We start from the raw sequence: 17,984 nt of genomic DNA, 5'->3' as shown, positions 1-17,984 counted from the left end.
GTTCGATTAACAGAGCAGAGATGTGGCAAATAGAAGAGGCCTTATGTTAAATTTTTTCGTTTATCACTAACACATTCTTAGTTTTTTCGTTTCATTTCCCCTGCTATGTCAGCCCGGCAAACGATCTGCTATTGGCCACACCATTAATCATCTTTTCACCAGGCATATCACTCATAACATATCATTAGGGGACTCAGATGCTGTAACGCCATAAATTGATAATATTTTCCAATAGTTTCAAAAATTTGTTGGTGTTTTATGCAGAAAAAGGAATTAAGCAAATAAAGCGTATTACCAAAAGACGCGCCTAGATGTTGTTTTAAAATAAAACATAAAAATTTAAACCCTTTTAGGTTTCATTATTTGTATTGTACTTAAAATACGGTTCTTCTCATTTATACGTGGAAAATGAGATCATTTAAATGCCCACCATCCGTCAAACAGTCGATTCATGAATTGTTGAGAACGTCGAGATATCGATGTTGAAGGTTGTTCAGAAACACTTACAGGGCTGCAGCAGAACGAAAAAAAAAAAAATGAAATTGAATTGTTTGAAATTTTTTCATCAACTATTGAATTGTCTAGTTCTTCAGATGATAATTTCCACCACAAAAATCACGAATTTTGCTGTGCTGCTCTTAAAGATCGACCATTTTGACAATAATTTTCAATAATTTTAAAACGTTGTTCTATCGAGTAAGCATCCATGGTTGAAATTGTATATCTGCCTACACGACAAATACTAAAAATAACATGAAAACAAGGTACCCTCTAGGAATTATTCGTTATTGACATCTACGCATCACTTTTGAAAGACCCTTTAAAACAGTGAGTTCTACGAATACACGGGGGTCTTTGCTACGAAATGATTTCCGTTTACTTTAATTGTGCGTCTGTGCTGTGTAGAGCAAAAATTTCTTGTGCAGGTATAATTTTTGGAGCTGATTTATCGCACAAAAAATAAAGAGCCGTTCGACACTGAAAAAACAAGTGCATAAACCTATATCAAAGGAAGGCTAATCACCTACCCCGCCAGAAAGCAAAATAGATTAACGAAACCAACGCAAGACTGAATATTGTCGAGGTCCTATGCTCCCGAGTGGAGTGATTAGGGGGAAAAAAATGAAAATGCATTTATCAAATTGTATATAGAGCGCGTAATCTCTACAGTTTTCTCCTCTTAAATTCACTTTTCTATTTTCATTGTACATTTATTTTATATAGTAAAAGTTATCTTCCGCAATTAAATTAGGGGAAATTTCTATACGGCATTTACTTGTATTTTTTTTTTGTTGTACTTTCTTTTGGTTTTCCATCTTTTGGTGGCTTCAGTTTTAAATTTACCTTAAAGAGTTGTTTGTTACAGTTTTTGTTTGAAATTAGTTTAAATGCGACTAATTTGCGACGCGCGCATTCGTTTTAATGATAGAGCGTTCACATCGTAAAAAACACACTGCTCAACATTTAGATCCAACTTTCTGAGAATTAGGAGGAGCTAGGGGGAAGAGGAGCAGGGGATGTTTTGTGTCTCATTTACTGTTTAAAGTTCATAAACTAGAGTTGCTACGCAATAAAATTTAAAATTAACCGTAGGGAATATTTTCATGAGACAACGCACATATTCACACAGCCAACCATAAATATATATGTATGTATATACATAGATATATGTAGATATGTATAGGCGCGAAAAGTTCCCATTTACATACAGAAATTGTATGGCGTTCAGTAAAACTTAATAAAAAAAGAGAACCAACACTCTCTGACCGACCCATATTTGATACAATATTTTTCTTCGGCATCGTCTTTGACTGTTTCAAACATTGCATTTTTTTAATACAAACTCAAACCATAGAAGATTTATCAAATTCTCGAATTCCTAAAAATCGGATGAATTCAATCTAAATAACGTAAGAAGTTTTGCTGTACTGAAATATTTCGTTCATGTGGAAAATTCGAATAAGTAATCCAATTCCTGCGTTGTCAATAGATGTTCATTTATACCAGTTGCTTCATCTATTTGCCACTTGCTAATGCTTGGCTAAAAGAAGAGCTCTATAAACTCTGTTTAAAAATTCATCACAGTTCAACAAGCAGTCTAAAAGAGGTCCTTATACACTAGGGCGGGTCGATTTAAAAATCGCTCATTGCTCTATAAAAACGTATTCTAGGGATCAAAATAAGAAACTTTGCCGAAGGAACCATACCTCTAAAAAGAATTCTGATGTCCCCCAATTTCAAAATATCACCATTTTTGGCCTTTACATGAAAAAATCATAAATGGCTATGTTTTTTCTTTATTTTTATTTATTTATAAAAATATTTATTATTTATTTATAATAATATCTATTTTTTCTCTTAAGAAATTTATTTAGTCAGAACATACATATGTAAATGAAAAAATTAATTTAAGTGAGTTATAGAAAAGAAACTAAAAAGTTCGACCCAAATTGGGGGACATCAGAATTCGTTTTAGAGGTATGGTTCCTTCGGCAAAGTTTCTTATTTTGATCCCTAGAATATGATTTTCACAGAGCAATGGGCGATTTTTTGCCTCCGCACAAATCGACCCGGCCTATTATACACACTTACATATGTCATCGATAAAGTTTCCGAAAACGTATTTCGGTTTCATAACCGTTGCATACTTTTAAGCATATTTGGTGTGTTAGCTTGGCAGCATTGGGCAAAGGAGCAAGCAGCTGTTTCGCTTTATGATGAATAATGAAAAATTGCCTATTCTCACTTTACCGGTTGAGTAATTTTTTTTTACCTGTTTATAACACCGTCAGCGTTATTTTTTAGCCTGACAGCGATTATGTGTCGAACAACTGATTAGTAAGAATTGATTTTTATTTCCGAAGACGATCAAGGCCAAGTAGTAACAGTAGAAGTATTTGCTTTTCGATTTATTTAAAAAGCGTATATGTACATAGTACATATGCATGTGTAGGATTGTGTAGGTGCACAAATAAGTTTGATTAGCAATTTTAAGCAGAATAACGCCTGGTGCAGTGTGAATTTGTTAAAAAATGTAATTCCTTATGTGAAAGATAACATAAATGTACTATGTATTGTTACAAAGATATTGAAGTGAAGGAAATGGAAAAGTAAAATGGGAATTTACAAAAATTCAAATAAATCAGATTTTCAATGCTGGATAGTAATAGAAAATATAAGTGAAGATTTTTAACTATATTTTTCGTCTTTAAAATGATGAATTCGCCCGTTTCTGCTTTCTACTCTTATGACTTTGAACTGGGTAATAAAGAAGATACAATCCAATAAGCAATCCGCTCAAGCTTTTCTGATGTAATATTACAGTTTTGAGAACTTTATAAAATCTGATATTTACTTCCATCATTCGATTATATGGACATATACATACATATAAATGCATGATGGAGCAACCTGTTTCAGTCAGCGAAATGCAGCATTAGAATTAGTATTATGGAAATTTTGTAATTTAAGTTTGCTATTTTTTGGCAAAGCGAAAAAAATCAGTAAATTTACGGAACAATAATTAGCTTTGACATTTAATTAGCGCAAACTTAAAAACCAACCATTAAAAATTGCGAGGCGTAACGGTGTGAAATTTGAGCAAACATGGTTGTGTATGTGTTCGTAAAACAAATAAAATCCTTTGCTAGCTGCTACATGTGTGTGTGTGTAATTTTATGAACCTAATTAGATAAAAGTGTGAAATTTCAAATTGAAAACGAAAACACGGTAAATATTCGCACTTGCATACATATGGATATGTGAGTATATGTAAGTGCATGCGTATACATACACCCAATAATATGTAAAAAGTATGTATGCGTCTAAGTACTATATACCTATGCATAAGTGCATATATTTATATGCAAGGGCATAGGGCAACGCAAACACATGAGATTATCTACTTTATACATACAAATGCATGTATGTGTTTGCTTACTAAAAATAACTGTACTTAAAAAAATGGATCGTACGTCTGTATATACATGTGTAGGCAAATATTATTCTCGATTACGTTCCTAACTGCAAATAATACAAAAGACAAGAAGGTGCATTTCTCGTCCCGTTCCTCTAACAAAGCTGGGCAATTCGAACTAATTGGAATCAGTTTATACTCCAATTGAGTTTTGAGTGGTGATTTACTTTATAATAACTGAGTAACACTGAAGGATCGGTAGACGTACCAGGTGGGTAATCTGTTTTTAACTCTTTAAGCGTTTATGCAGAGTACAGTCGTCATGAAATAATGGCATATTTTTGAAAGAAAAAAAGAAATTTTAATATTTAAATAAACAAAACTATATATTTATAATTTTAGCACATTTAACAATACACTGCATATGTAATCGAATAAACTTAGTTAAATCATTCTATCAAATTGCTTTTAACACTTATACATATATAAATATTGTAATATTGGTTTTTTAAATATACATAAAAAATAAATAATTGGCGCTTGCATTACTGCTAAGTGTTTGGCCTAGTTCCTCCTTCTATTTGTGGTGTGCGTCTTGATGTTGTTCCACAAAAGGAACACAAAAAAACATACATAAAAACATAAATTAGTTTTGAACGCATATTGGAATGATATATTCAATCATTTTCAGCTTCCCTTAAACCAAAAATAAAAAATGTATGTAAAAGGGGCTGTCAAATTGTAATACAACAGATATACCTACAGCCGCACTCTGTATATAAGTAACTGAATAAAAAAAATTATCCGAAAATTGGACAAGAATATTTTTAAATTATATTTTATACTTCTGAAATGACAAAACGAAACTTAATCTTAGAGGAATATTAAATGAAATTAAGATTAGTCCTTGATTACAATTCTTCAGTTTTAAGTTTGCATAAGTGATTTTGTAGTTTAAACCTTCATTCTTGAGACTACATAATATTTGAAACTGTGGTGGCGCTTTCATTATACTCGTATACATCTACTTTTTACCTTCTAAAGTGCCATTAGGGGGACCACCAATGTGAACGCGTGAAAATTAAGTGATTTTCATGAATTTTTTTTATAAGCAGGGAAGATTATTTGAGGATCGGACAAACTATAATTAATTTAACATATACTCCACTATACTGACACAAATTTTTATTGAAAAATATTAAAAATTACAATTGTTATTAATATTAATGCAAAGACGTCATAAAAAATTGATGCCACCAGGGCTACGATAATCTATACATCATTGGCTGTCGTTGTACGTGGTGATTTTTTTATATTTTTTTTGAGAAAATGGTGCAGGTTTGAAAAATGAGTTGGTGTTTTTGCCCTTTTTTTTGGTTTTCGAAAGGCTTGAATAAATATTAATGTTTGGAATTTTTAAAAACGGCTATGTACGACTGTAGCCAATACATGTACAAAAATTAAAAAAAAAAAATTTAAATCGGTTCATAAGTTATAATTCATTAACTAATTTTTATTTGCTAAACTTTTTGTGTTTTTTTCGTATTCTGACTACTTTATTTTAGCTTATATATGAGTAGTTTTCTGAAGCTTAATATAGTTTTCCGACATATTTGTTTTTCTTTAGTACGCAAAGCCGATATCTCAAAATATGATTCTTTATGTGAATAAAATCCAAGCATGTTATTATATTATCTGGTATCCTTGAGTAAATTAAATTAAACAATTAATTTTAAATTTATTTTAACTAATTATAAAAAATGTAAGTAAAAACTTGAGCTATGGGGGAAAAAAATTTATGAATTGGAGTGAAACTTTCGTTTCCTTTACTTTAAAAAAACAGTTGGGTCTACCGAAGGTTTTATAAACTTCTATTTAAAACAATCTCAAATTGAGGTCTAATTTATTTAAAATAAATAACAGCATTTGCAACGAATTACAAGAGTACATGAATCAAAAACAGTTTCACTGAATTTAAATTTATTCTATATATAATATTAATGTATTTTTGTATTAATAATCTCAACACTAACTTAGACCACGCCAACAAGTGGGCCCGTGACAAGGGGTTACTTTTAAATCGGAGTATCAGAGTGTATCGTTATTCATAGGAAGGCTTTTAAACTCGAAGGATACAGTGAAGTGCAATTGAACAACGCTGCTAATGAACTTGTCGACAGTGTCAGAAATCTCGGAATAGTTTTCAATAGAGGTCTATCGTGGAATAGTCACATTTACAGAGCAATAGGCAAGCTCTGTGGCATGCTCCGTTCATTATGGGCTATTCAGCACTTTACCACAGTGAAAATTCGATTGCTTTTAGCTCAAACATGTCTGCTACCAACCCAATTAAATGGATGTGAATTGTGGGTCAATTTTGATGGTCTGTGTCCTTTACAGCAACATTACCAGATACGTACATTGTATAAAATGTCCTGCCTTAAAAATATTTCCTATAAAATTTGATGATTTATTAATATACGGTTTTCCAATAACAGATGTTAGGTGTTCAACAGGAGAGATGATTAACGATTTTTTATGGCAGGAATTGGATGGTATTGATCTAGACAACGTTTATTTTCAACAAGACGCCGTTACGTGCCACACAAGCAACGAAAACTTTGATCTTTTACGGGAAAAGTTTCCGGACCATGTTATCTCTCGAAGAGGTGATCACAATTGGCCACCGAGATCTTGTGATTTAACACCTTGTGACTTTTTTCTTTGGGGCCACGTGAAAGAGAAGGTCTACGCCAACAGCCCAGGGTCGAATCAAGACCTCAAAGATGGAATTCGAGAGGCTATCGAGGACATAGGGCAGCCACTTTGCAATTCGGTTATGGAAAATTTGATGAAAAAGATATTGTCATGTAAGCATGGTCGTGGTGTTCATTTGCCTGATGTTATTTTCACTATTGATGCCAGACCTTTCTCTTTATATTGAAATAAGCATCCAATTATTTATATTAAAAAATGACATTTTTCTTTGAATATCAAAATACTACCTCTTATTGGAAAACCCTATAGTAAAATATCTAATGCTGCTTCACCATTAACGCACGTGAACACAAATACTTTGTCGAACGAATTCAATTCGCTAGATCACTTAACCTGTTTAGTAAGAAATACAGTTGTCTTGAACGTCAGTTCTTTGTTTTTGCTGTTCGCCTTTCAAAGCGCTGTCACAAAAGCTCAAAACCATCCGAAGTACATTGCGCTTTAGAAATGAGCTCCTGCATTACTTTGCTCACTAAGTTGCTAAGATGCACGAACACATATTTGCTCTTTCAATGCTTCCTTGCCAAACACCTAACAGAAGTATTTTTTTTAATGCTTACGTTTTATTTATTAATGCTTACTTTGTTCTTTTCTTCCTACTTCCACTTTCCACTACATCCTACTATTTCCCCTTGTCAAATCGTTAGCCCAACAAAATCGTTTTTCACTATTATTTTTAATTTTAAAATTTAGTTCAAACACTGTAAAATAACTTATTGTTAGTTAGTAAAGACCTCTAAGTAGTTCTGAAAAGCCTCAACCGAATGTAGACAGACCGAACTAGTGCAGCTCCATATTATCAGTCTCAAGCATAAATTTTATTAATTAAGATAAGAACAAAATTAAATTTAAGTGCCAGAAGCGGGAAAATGAGCAGTTTTGCATTGCGTAATCGTATTTTTTTTTTGTATATTCAAATAGGTGAAAGTTTCTTACAGTTTTTCCAAAGTTAATAAGCGAGAAATGCTGAATTTAGAACGGAATTTTCCCTCCATTTGTCTCGGTTTAGTTTTAATAAGAAAAGCTCTACAGTTGGAAATTTTTATATTGCACGATTGCAACGGTTTGCCACACCAAATTCAATTGATTTTACTTTCATATCGTCGTTTAAAGTACAAAGGCGCGAAGCAAAGTTAAGTGAGGTTAACCAAATTTTACAGGAGAGAGTGAAAACTGTCTTTTTTTTAAATGGTTCTCTCTTTTATCAAACGAAGCAATTTCAGGCTAGTTATACAATTTATTTTTTTATAAATGAATGGATAACGCTTGATGCCAGGAGAAACCGGTAAGCAAATCTCATTTTTGGCACAAATTATGCGGTTACGGAGTTTCACACTTCGATCCATGACATGTATGTACCGCAACTGCAACCTGAAAACTCTTAAGTCATTGAAATTGAAGTACGATTATTCAAATAAATGCTTTAGTGGTACATCCCATCCATATTTACATCGAATGCCGTAAATTTCGTTAGATTATAAAGGGTCCGTTCAAAAGTGACGCTTAGATGTCAATAGTGAATAATTCCCAGACGGTATCTTTTGTATGTCATCTTTGACGTTTGTCAAGTAGACGGATGTACAACGCTTTGAAACTATTGAAACTTTTATGGTCGTCCTTTAAGGAAAGCATATCGCTAAATTCGTAATTTTTTTGGTGGAAATAATCATCCGAATGAGTCCACAATTCAAAAGTTGGTGAAATAATGTCAAGAAACTGGTTCTGCCGAGTATTCAAAAAAGGCTGGCAGACCAAAAACTGGCTGTTCTGTTGAGAATGTTGTTGCTTCAGCACCAAGTGTTGCTGAAAACCTTCAACATCGATATCTCGACGTTCTCAATTAGTCATTCATGAATCAACTGTTTGGCGGATTTTACCTGTAGACGTGCTTATGGGATGTATGATGTAATTTTTCTGTAAATTCAGATAGATTCACTTCTATGTTAAGATATTCTTTACATTTGTAGGAAGCTAAGTTTTCGAATCGAAAAATGTTCTACATTTTAATGGAAGATATTTATCGTTGTATGCACATTAAATTTGGCCAAATTTTCCCCAGTTATTCATTTTCGAATTCAAGGTATATTTTGGTACCCTTCCCACTCAAAAACTTAGAACATAAAATTTGAGTTCGACCAATTTAGGTTTGGTTGGCGCGGCGTGAGCTTAAAAACTGAAAAAATAGAAACAATCGTTGCTACACCATTATTCATGCAAATAATTGATCCATATTTTTTGTTAAGAACCATATTATTCAATTTGGTTGATTCTATAAGAAATAGAAAAACCGACATGTCGCCTATCGCAGTGTATTTTGTATTTTAAACCTCAATTGAGAAAACCTAAACCGGAGTGTTAAGGATATAGGAAACAAGAAATTCGCGGTAATTAAAAATCGTGAGAGCTTAAACGTTTTCCACACAAATTTGAGTACCTCAAAGGAATTAAATATCGCAGAATTACATAGCATCTACAGCATCTACTAATAGCATCTAATTAGGGAAAATATTCATTGTTGTTACTTAGAGAGCTGTGTATAATAGGTATACTCGTATATGAGCAGAGATCCGTCCAACCTCCCGTTTTGCGTGTGTCTTGATGTCGTCCTACAAGTAGAGCGACCGACAGTTTTATGCCGCCTCTGCAACGCAAATGTTTTAAGTTTTATTTTTCAAAAGCTTTTCATAACGGAAAATCACTGGAAAGTTAGCCACTGTCTGCTGAATGGCGTCCGCTTTTAGAAACACGTTTTTCGGTGACCAAAATGGGACACCGGGGCAATCAAATGTCAGTTAGGCACAGATCAATAACGATTTTTTAACTTTAAAGCACCTTTCCCTCATATATTAGCATTTTCGAATATGACACCCTTAGAGAAAACACCCGATATATGATTTCCGATAAGTCAGTGGCATTGGCGGTTCAGCTTGCAACTAGAGCAACAACACTATATAAATATATGTCAAGGCAATAGCTTATTTCGAAGGGGGATATTGTTCAGCTTCTTGCAGCCTTTTAATTATATTGAAAATGTACTGAACTTTCGTTTAAAACTTTCTCAACGGCTTAGCCGCTAAAAGAAGAGGAGACACTGTATAACTCAATTCACTCATTACTGCAGTTTAATACCTTAATCCTTTTTTTTTTTTTAAATAAATAACGCAGTAGACGAGGCTTGAGACGTCGAACAAAAGAAAAAGTTTTTTTAATAGCGGAGCGATCTATTGAATGGGCAGTCGCTGAGTAGCGTTCGTAAGTGACATGAAACTGTACGCACTTACATATGCAGACAATATTATATATTTTTTTTAATGAAAATAAAGAAGAATGTGAATTGGTTAGTGGGTTCAGAGAGGAGAACAGTTAACTTTCATCACAGAATTTTGTAGCCGAGAAAAAATATTTGCTTTACGGCTTAAATTATTAAGTAAATAATTATTCTTTTTTAAGACCTTTTGCAAAACAATTAAGGGGGGTTTAGTCAACGAAATAGTCAATAAACTTGAAGCTATAACAGTGATGAATCTTAGTTCCAAATGCTCGAACTCGGATTTGAAAAATCTTCAGAGCATTAAAGTACTACCATCTAAAGCCCATTTTACTACTATTTTTTTTAAATAAAACTGTCAACGCCAAAGAAGTCAAATTTTAGTAAATAAAAAATTAAAAAGCATCGAATATGACCCGGAAAAACGTGTAAATTTAAACGTAAGTTTTTATGAGAAATTAAAAAATGGTTTGTGTTTTATTGTGCAAATTCTTAGTCAAATTTTTGTTTCTCAAATTAGAAGTTTTTAATTGAATAGTTTTATAGTTGAGTGTATTGAGTCTTGAGCGTTTTTTCAATTGTTATTTTTTCGATTTGTTCTAATTAATTTACCAATCATTTGAGTTCGAACACTAGCGGGTACGCTGGAAGTTTTACTTCCCACTTGCAGCAGAAATTTATTGAGCGTTAAACAGTTGAGATGCATGTAATTGCGTAATTAAATTCTGTAAATTTCACGCAACACGAATTTAATTACTGCAGTTGCAATGGACCATTTTGTGAAAGAAAAACATTTATTTAAGAATTCTTGTGCGCTTCATAAGGATAGCACAGTACAGTAACGGATAGTGTAAGGGAGAAATGTGTAAGACTTAGGAACCACTTTTTTCTAACTGAAAGCTTTCATCACATTGCCGCATTTCCTCATAAGCGTACATAGAGAAATTTAGCTTCCATAATTCCTATCAAATGCTTTAGAGTATGTTTGGGTTTAAGGCAATCATCCGCGATGCTACCTGACAGGTTTTTGACATTTCTTTTAAATTATTTCATTCATTCAGTGCGTCAGCTCACCTGCAATGTAATCTGTGCCCTTCTATCCAAAATTTTGCAATATTAGATACAGTAATTCCACATTACTCCGCTTGAAAATCGTTCCGATCACGTCGCTCACTTTTTAAATGATGTCTCTTTTTATAGTTGATTTGTTCCCGCTTTCGTTGATTAAAAAATTTTAATTTTTTAGTTGCACGTTTGTTCGGCTTAAAATACTTTATACACTAATGTTTCATTTCATTTTCTATAAACACGGCATACATTTTCGATGAATTATTTAAAAACGAAACCGCCACTTTAGAATATGTTTTATAACAAAACATATGTATGTACGTGGGTATGGGCATATGTAAGTAGATATTTTTTCTAATGTACTTCTTGATTAGTACTTTTCCTTTATCTTTATCTTTATTCTTAATTTTATTTTTATTTTTAACAATTTTTTTTTTAGTTACATTCACACACATTAATGCACCTTAAATTGTTTGTGTTTGCTTGCCGTTGTTTTGCTAAATAGCTGCAGTGACAGAAGAGAGAAAATTATCGAATGCCTTGTTTGAGCAAATACCGTAAGTACCGTATTAACACGTAGATACTTATTAGTTAATGTTTGTTTAATTCTTTGTTTTCATTTTTCAACTTTTTTGTTCGTTAAATGTTTCGCGGAATTCTGCAGACCACTGCCGTTGGTGGAAGTGAAACTCGAAAAATAGCCAGCAGGCATCTTCAACAACAGGCACAACAACAAAGCGCAGCGGTCATTGGCAACATTATCGTATCACCGTTCTCGTTCTCGTTCTCGTCGCCAATTGTCGTTGTCGTGGTCGCAGAGTTGCTGCTGTGTCGCCATTGAATTGCGCGACTTTTGTGCAATACCAGACCAGACCCGCCGCTACTCACACCCAGCCAAGCACCGCGAACACACGCTCCCATGCTTAGCTGCTACCTCTATACATCGATGTTTTCCCATATACATGAGCACATATGTATATGCATGCATGCATACACACATATTTGCCCATTCACATTCCATGCAAACACATACATATGTGTTGTATAATTTGCTCGCATTCGCACAGTTTTAACGCTTATACCCTCGCATACCCTCATATACACACACGTGCACTCGCATACAAACCGCTACTCGCAAAACTCAAACACATAACACCCATCACACGGATACCAGCGCCCGGCAAGGCAGTGCCATATATCCACCTACTAAAGCACAACAACAACACAACATCATCAGCAAATGCGACTCAGCCAATGACACTCGACGACAAAATTACGAAGAGAAAAGACGAAATAAAAAACTAAATAAAAATGCAAGTGCGACAACTGCGACAGCAGCAGTGACAGTGGCAGTGGCAGCGCAGCTGCAGAGCTACAGTGAGCAAAGTGAATAAAAAACTCTATCACACCACCTTATCGGAAGAGTAACAACAAGGTTGAGAAATGTGAAAAGAGTCACCAACCGACATTGGGTGAAAAAATATAGTAATGACGAAGACGACGTTGGTAAAGGGGACGTTGGTGAGTATATGAAGAGCGTCGACTTGGTGCAGGTTTCTGACGCCGAGGTGGGTGATGGGTGGTGGTAGGGATTGAGCCTTTGCTGCTGTTGTTGCTGGAGTTGTCGTTAGCCGTTGGTAGATTGGCGGCAGTAAGGAGTGAGCTCGATTCGGTCCCCATTTACTTAAAAGCTGCTTGACTGCGTTCTGGGGCGGCAGTGGTGACTTTTTAGGGGACGTTTTTTTGCGTCCAATGTTGTTTTGTTCCTGTTGTTGAGTTTGCGAGCGAGAACGGTATGTCGGTAGCGTACTTCCAGCAACGTTGGGGGTGTCACACGTTTTTCGTTTTATTTTGCACGAACTTGTTTTTGTCTTTCTTTATTTGCACACATTTCTTCCGGAAACCAACATACTTTTTAGTGAATTACTGAATAGTTTCACAAACAAAAATTTATGTATTCCATTCTTCATAAACTGTTAAAAGCAGTTAATTCAAACAATTACATTTCTCCACTTTTAGAAATCTAACAAAACTTTTATAATTTTTTAAAACGCCAACGAGTATTTGCATTTTTGCGACGGCAAATCACATCAAACTTCGTAGCCACGCCACTCAATGCGAACAACGTTTCGCTCCCGTATCGGCCGGACCGTGCTGTGTCTGCCAGCCAGCCTGCCTAGCTGTCCGTACATCTGAACAAGCGGCGCTATTACGTACCGTGCTGTGTTATGCAGTGCGACTACCAAGTAAACACACCGCATACGGATATTTTTTGCGTTTTTTCTGGAGCTTGAATGCTCCGCCGTGCTGATGACTGATAGTCTTTGCGGTCGCCTGTTGGTGGTTGAGTTGCGCAGACAGCGGAGCGCGTATGTTTAGAGTAGAACTGGCGAGTCGGCGAGTCGCAAGCCACTGGAGTGACTACTGGCAATACTGTAATGGACGACCGGTCTGCTGTGCTGTGCGACCACCGAAACAGACGTGCGAATGAGCCAGCAGCGAAAAGCTAAACCATTTCGTCTCCAACTGCGCCTCAATCAGTACACTTTGGATGGCTGGGTAACTGGTGAGGGGTCGATTGGAGCGACAGAAAAGCCAAAGCCGTAGCCATAGCCGCAGTCACATCCACATTTATTTATCACAACAACTCTGACCACAGTCGCAGCCACAAGCACAAGCAGCGACAACATAGTGACTGCTGCTTTGCCCAGGCAGCTAGCTGTTGACTCAGGTTGGGCTGTAGTGGCTGGCGACTGAGAAGAGCGCATCGAGAGAAAGGGCAGTTTAACTTCTCTACATTCGTTTAACATTTGTTTGGGTGCATTCGATTGTAAGAGAGTGAGTAAAATGTTCTGAAAGTCAAAAAGTCTTGCAACAGAATATTCCGAGTATTTACGTGTGAACAAAAATAACATCCGACTAAGAACTCTTGAAACAGCTGCGTGAGAGAGCTCTCGCGTGAGCGCCTAAGAGATGCAGACCATTTAATAATTCTCTTAATCCAATGCGAGCAACCTTTTATATCCCCGCCAAACATTTCTTGGATGTGAACTAGCTTATGAGCATTTCCTAATACATAACAAATGTATATATTTATGCACATACATAAGTATGTTTATCGATGGATTCGCGTGCATAATTATCAGAATTTTATTTAAGTAATTGACTTACAAGCTTTGTTCACAAATGTTTACAAACATTCATATGAAGTTTTAGTTGTTCATACGAATTTTTGTATTTTTACATATGCAATATGTATGTGCATTGAAGGTATTCATCTCAAAAATTAAGAAAACCAAAAATGAAATGCATTTTTTATAAACATTTTCATATATGTAGCTAACATTGCATGATGCTCGTTGTTACAAGAAAACAGATCGCCCTGAAATAGTGTTATTATGCTGTTGTCTCCTCATATTTGTTTACCTAATTTGTTATTATACAAATTCATTAATAAATAATAATAATATAATATTTATGCAGTACTATTCCCATAGAGCTTTTCCTGACTTTTTTAATTTAATTAAAAAGGTGGCTAAACATCCAGCGGCCACCGTAGCCGAATAGCCATATAGAATTTAGAGAGAACGTCGGTTCGAATCTCGGTGAAACACAAAAATGAAGAAATAGTTTTTTTTCTAATAGCGGTCGCCCCTCGGCAGACAATGGCAAACCTCCGAATATATTTCTGCCATGAAAAGGCTTCTCATGAAAAACCAAGGAGCTTGGCCAAACGCCCAAAAGCCCCACCCGCGCCAATTATATACATACATATATAAATATAAATATATCCAAGTACTGAGTTTACATTGAACTCTTTTTACGTAGATACGTTCCTGGGAACATCGTCCAAAATCAAAGTCGTGTAAAAAAATGCATGCGAAAATTTGTTACAGACTTTAAGAAATCGTGTAAGATGAAATGACTTTAATACATTTGCCAAAAATTAGTGCAGAAGAAGTAATAATCACATGCAAATATTTCAAAGCCAACATAAATAGGTAACATTTATAAAACAAGAATAAATCATTTTTATTACAAAAAGAAAAATCAAAGTTTGCGTTAAGTTTGATTTCAATTACAAAGTTCAAACTGAAATTAGGAATAAAAATATGTTTCGCAACTTGATGGCAAGCGTACACATTTTTCCGTACTGGATTAAAAGTGTTATGTATGTCAGATACGAATGTGTAGCCCATCTGTTTGATTACACAAAAAATTAATGTTGTTATTAACGGCTTCTGTTGGTACAACGTTTTCAATTAGCCAATGTTCTTTTTTTTAGTTTCTCAAGTTGCTTATACAATTCTTGATATCCACTTAATTCTAAAATGCACTTGTCGCATCATTTTCAGGAATTAAAGTATGTATGTATTATTATGTATGTATGTATAAAAATATTTTCATCATGGTTCATTACTTTAGTTTTTTTTGTTATCGTAGACAAACTTTTATATGGCGGCCGCCGTAGCCTTCGAATCTCGGTGAAAGCAAAATTAATAAAAACATTTTTCTAATAGCGGTCGCCCCTCGGCAGGCAATGGCAAACCTCCGAGTGTATTTCTGCCATGAAAAAGCTCCTCATAAAAATATCTGCCGTTCGGAGTCGGCTTGAAACTGTAGGTCCCTCCATTTGTGGAACAACATCAAGACGCACACCACAAATAGGAGGAGGAGCTCGGCCAAACACCTAACAGAAGTGTACGCGCCAATTATTTATGTTTTTTTTTTATAGACAAAATTTTATTATATATTCGAAAAAGGAAGTTTCTTGTAAGAAAATTAATTAGTACGCTGTTCAAGGTTTGCTGTCGCATAAAAATGTAAAAACCTGGGTTAGGTGAGGTTATGGTGGTGGTCGGTCTGTACGATCAACTCACTTAGTTGTGATGCCACTGTGCGACACGGTAACCCCATTTATTTTTCTTCGTGTAACTATTGTGCGGCTGTTATGAAGCGCAGGTTTGGTCCAATCCCCACGCCGAACAGTTCCGTAAGAGAACTGAAAAATTATCTACCTAGAAACCTGCTGTGATTTTAGCCAAGGCTGGACAATTGCAAAGGAAATGCTCTTCTTTCTTCCTTTTCGTCCTCTTCTTTCTTACTCTTCTTCTTCCTCCTCTTCCTCTTCCTCATCTATACAACTTCTATTCTTGGGAGAAAACTTTTAGTCTCAGGGAATGCCAGCCAAATAACCAATTACCGGTTATACAAGCCACGGCCTTCGAGATATCCTCTCTTGAAAGGCTAACCAATTCCTTTGTCTTTCTCTTATTCCTTATCCTATCTTATCCTATTGACCTCTTCGATAATTTTTAATTTTTAGTTAGCTTTTGGCCATATGTATCCCAATGGTACTTCCCCCAATAAGCAGTTGAAGAGTAGTACTTTTCCTGGCTAGCTTTTCGTCTTTACAAATTTCCCTCAATATCTCTGTGTCCCGGAACACAAATAAGGCTGACCTTGAATACGATTCTAATATCACTTAGGACTGCCTGACATTCCTGTGCAGCACGCCCAACGTATTTGCTACCTTCAAGACCTTGGTACTGTCTGTAACCGTGAAATTTCACGCATAATGCGTTAAGTTATAGAACAGGGGTTTCTTTTAAGAGCAGTTGTTCCTAGACAAGCAATGTCCACGTCCATAGGAAAAATTAAAGTAAATATGTATATACATATTCACACTAATGTGAGCTAAATACATATTTATGTCTAGAGAACTGTTGAATACTCTGAAAATGATACTTATTGAGAATTAAGGAAACTCTCGGTATTAAAAAGAAGGAAGAACTAAAGTAGAGGAAATCGACTTGAGGCATAAAATAATAAAACTTCTGTTGCCAACAAAAAGCAACGTAAGATATTGGGATTAAATAGCTGAACAAATTATTGTCCATTATCGAAGCTTCGATTCCTTATCCACAATACACCGTTTTTGAATACCCCTCAATATCAAATAATTAAATCGCTATTAAAACTATGCATCGGGTGTTTTTTAGCTGCATGAGAACTATCGATATCGACAACTATGGTCTGACACCTGAGAATGGTACACTGTGTTGTTAACTGTAAACTCTGTTCAGTAAAGTTTGGCAAGTCATGATGAATCATTTAACGTCAGAACAACGCTTCCATTTCGTAGAAATTTACTTAAACAAAAAAAAAATCAAATCTGTTCGCGAAGTTCGTAGAGCACTGGCGCATCATTGGTCTTATTTATTTCGAAATGAGGAAGGAGCTGTCATTACGGTAAATGCGGAACACTGTCGAGCCATGCTTACTGAATTTTTGTTTCTAAAAATTAATCGACCAAACATCGACGACACTAGTTAGGCATTGGTTCCAACAAAATGGCGCAACTTGCCATTCAGGGCGCTTAACAATCGATTTATCACCATTGACGTATGGCCAGAATTATTAGGAAAAGTAGTCCAAAATTGAATCGAGTAGACCGCGGCGGACATATGCCAGTTATCATATTACAAAAACAAAATAAAAATAAAAAAATGCCATGGAACATCTACGAGTACAAGATTATAATAAAAAAAAAATCATTCCAAAAATATTTCTGTTTTTATTATCATTTTAAATTTTCAAGCTCTTAAAAAACACCCGATGCAATAGATTACGACCTCAACGTACCATATCTTTACTTTTCATTCAGCTGACACATTTTTTCTATAACTGAACGTTTTTCGACCTCGACGCTAAGGGGGGAAGCTGGTCTAGAATTTTGAAAAAATCGAAAAATTTTTTTTTGTCTTAAAAGGTGCTTTAGGGTCTTAGAAATAATATACCAAATGAGGGATGCCAGCAAAAATGTCTAAATGCCCAAATTTTTCATTCGACGGCAGTGCCTCGCAGGTATGCCCCGAACGCTACTTACAACTTTAAACGCGTATTTCTCGAAATCACTTTTTTTAAACTGGCCGAAGACATAACTCGAACAAA

General features: G+C 35.0%; 1 protein-coding gene across 1 annotated transcript in view; it reads right to left on the bottom strand.

The window, feature by feature from the left end:
* LOC128856821 (uncharacterized) overlaps positions 1-13,538 on the bottom strand; it is a 74,176-nt gene extending 60,638 nt beyond the window's left edge. The window contains exons 1-2 of the mRNA XM_054092180.1: positions 13,248-13,538; positions 11,037-11,535 (exon numbers count right to left, since the gene is read on the bottom strand). The gene's annotated coding sequence lies outside the window, so the exon portion shown is untranslated. The remainder of the gene's footprint in view (positions 1-11,036; positions 11,536-13,247) is intronic.
* Between the last annotated feature and the right edge of the window lie 4,446 nt (positions 13,539-17,984).

This window comes from Anastrepha ludens, chromosome 3 (assembly GCF_028408465.1).
Source record: "Anastrepha ludens isolate Willacy chromosome 3, idAnaLude1.1, whole genome shotgun sequence".
NCBI classification, from domain to species: Eukaryota; Metazoa; Arthropoda; class Insecta; order Diptera; family Tephritidae; genus Anastrepha; species Anastrepha ludens.
The sequence above is the reverse complement of the archived record's forward strand: the minus strand, read 5'-3'. Positions and strand labels throughout refer to the sequence as shown.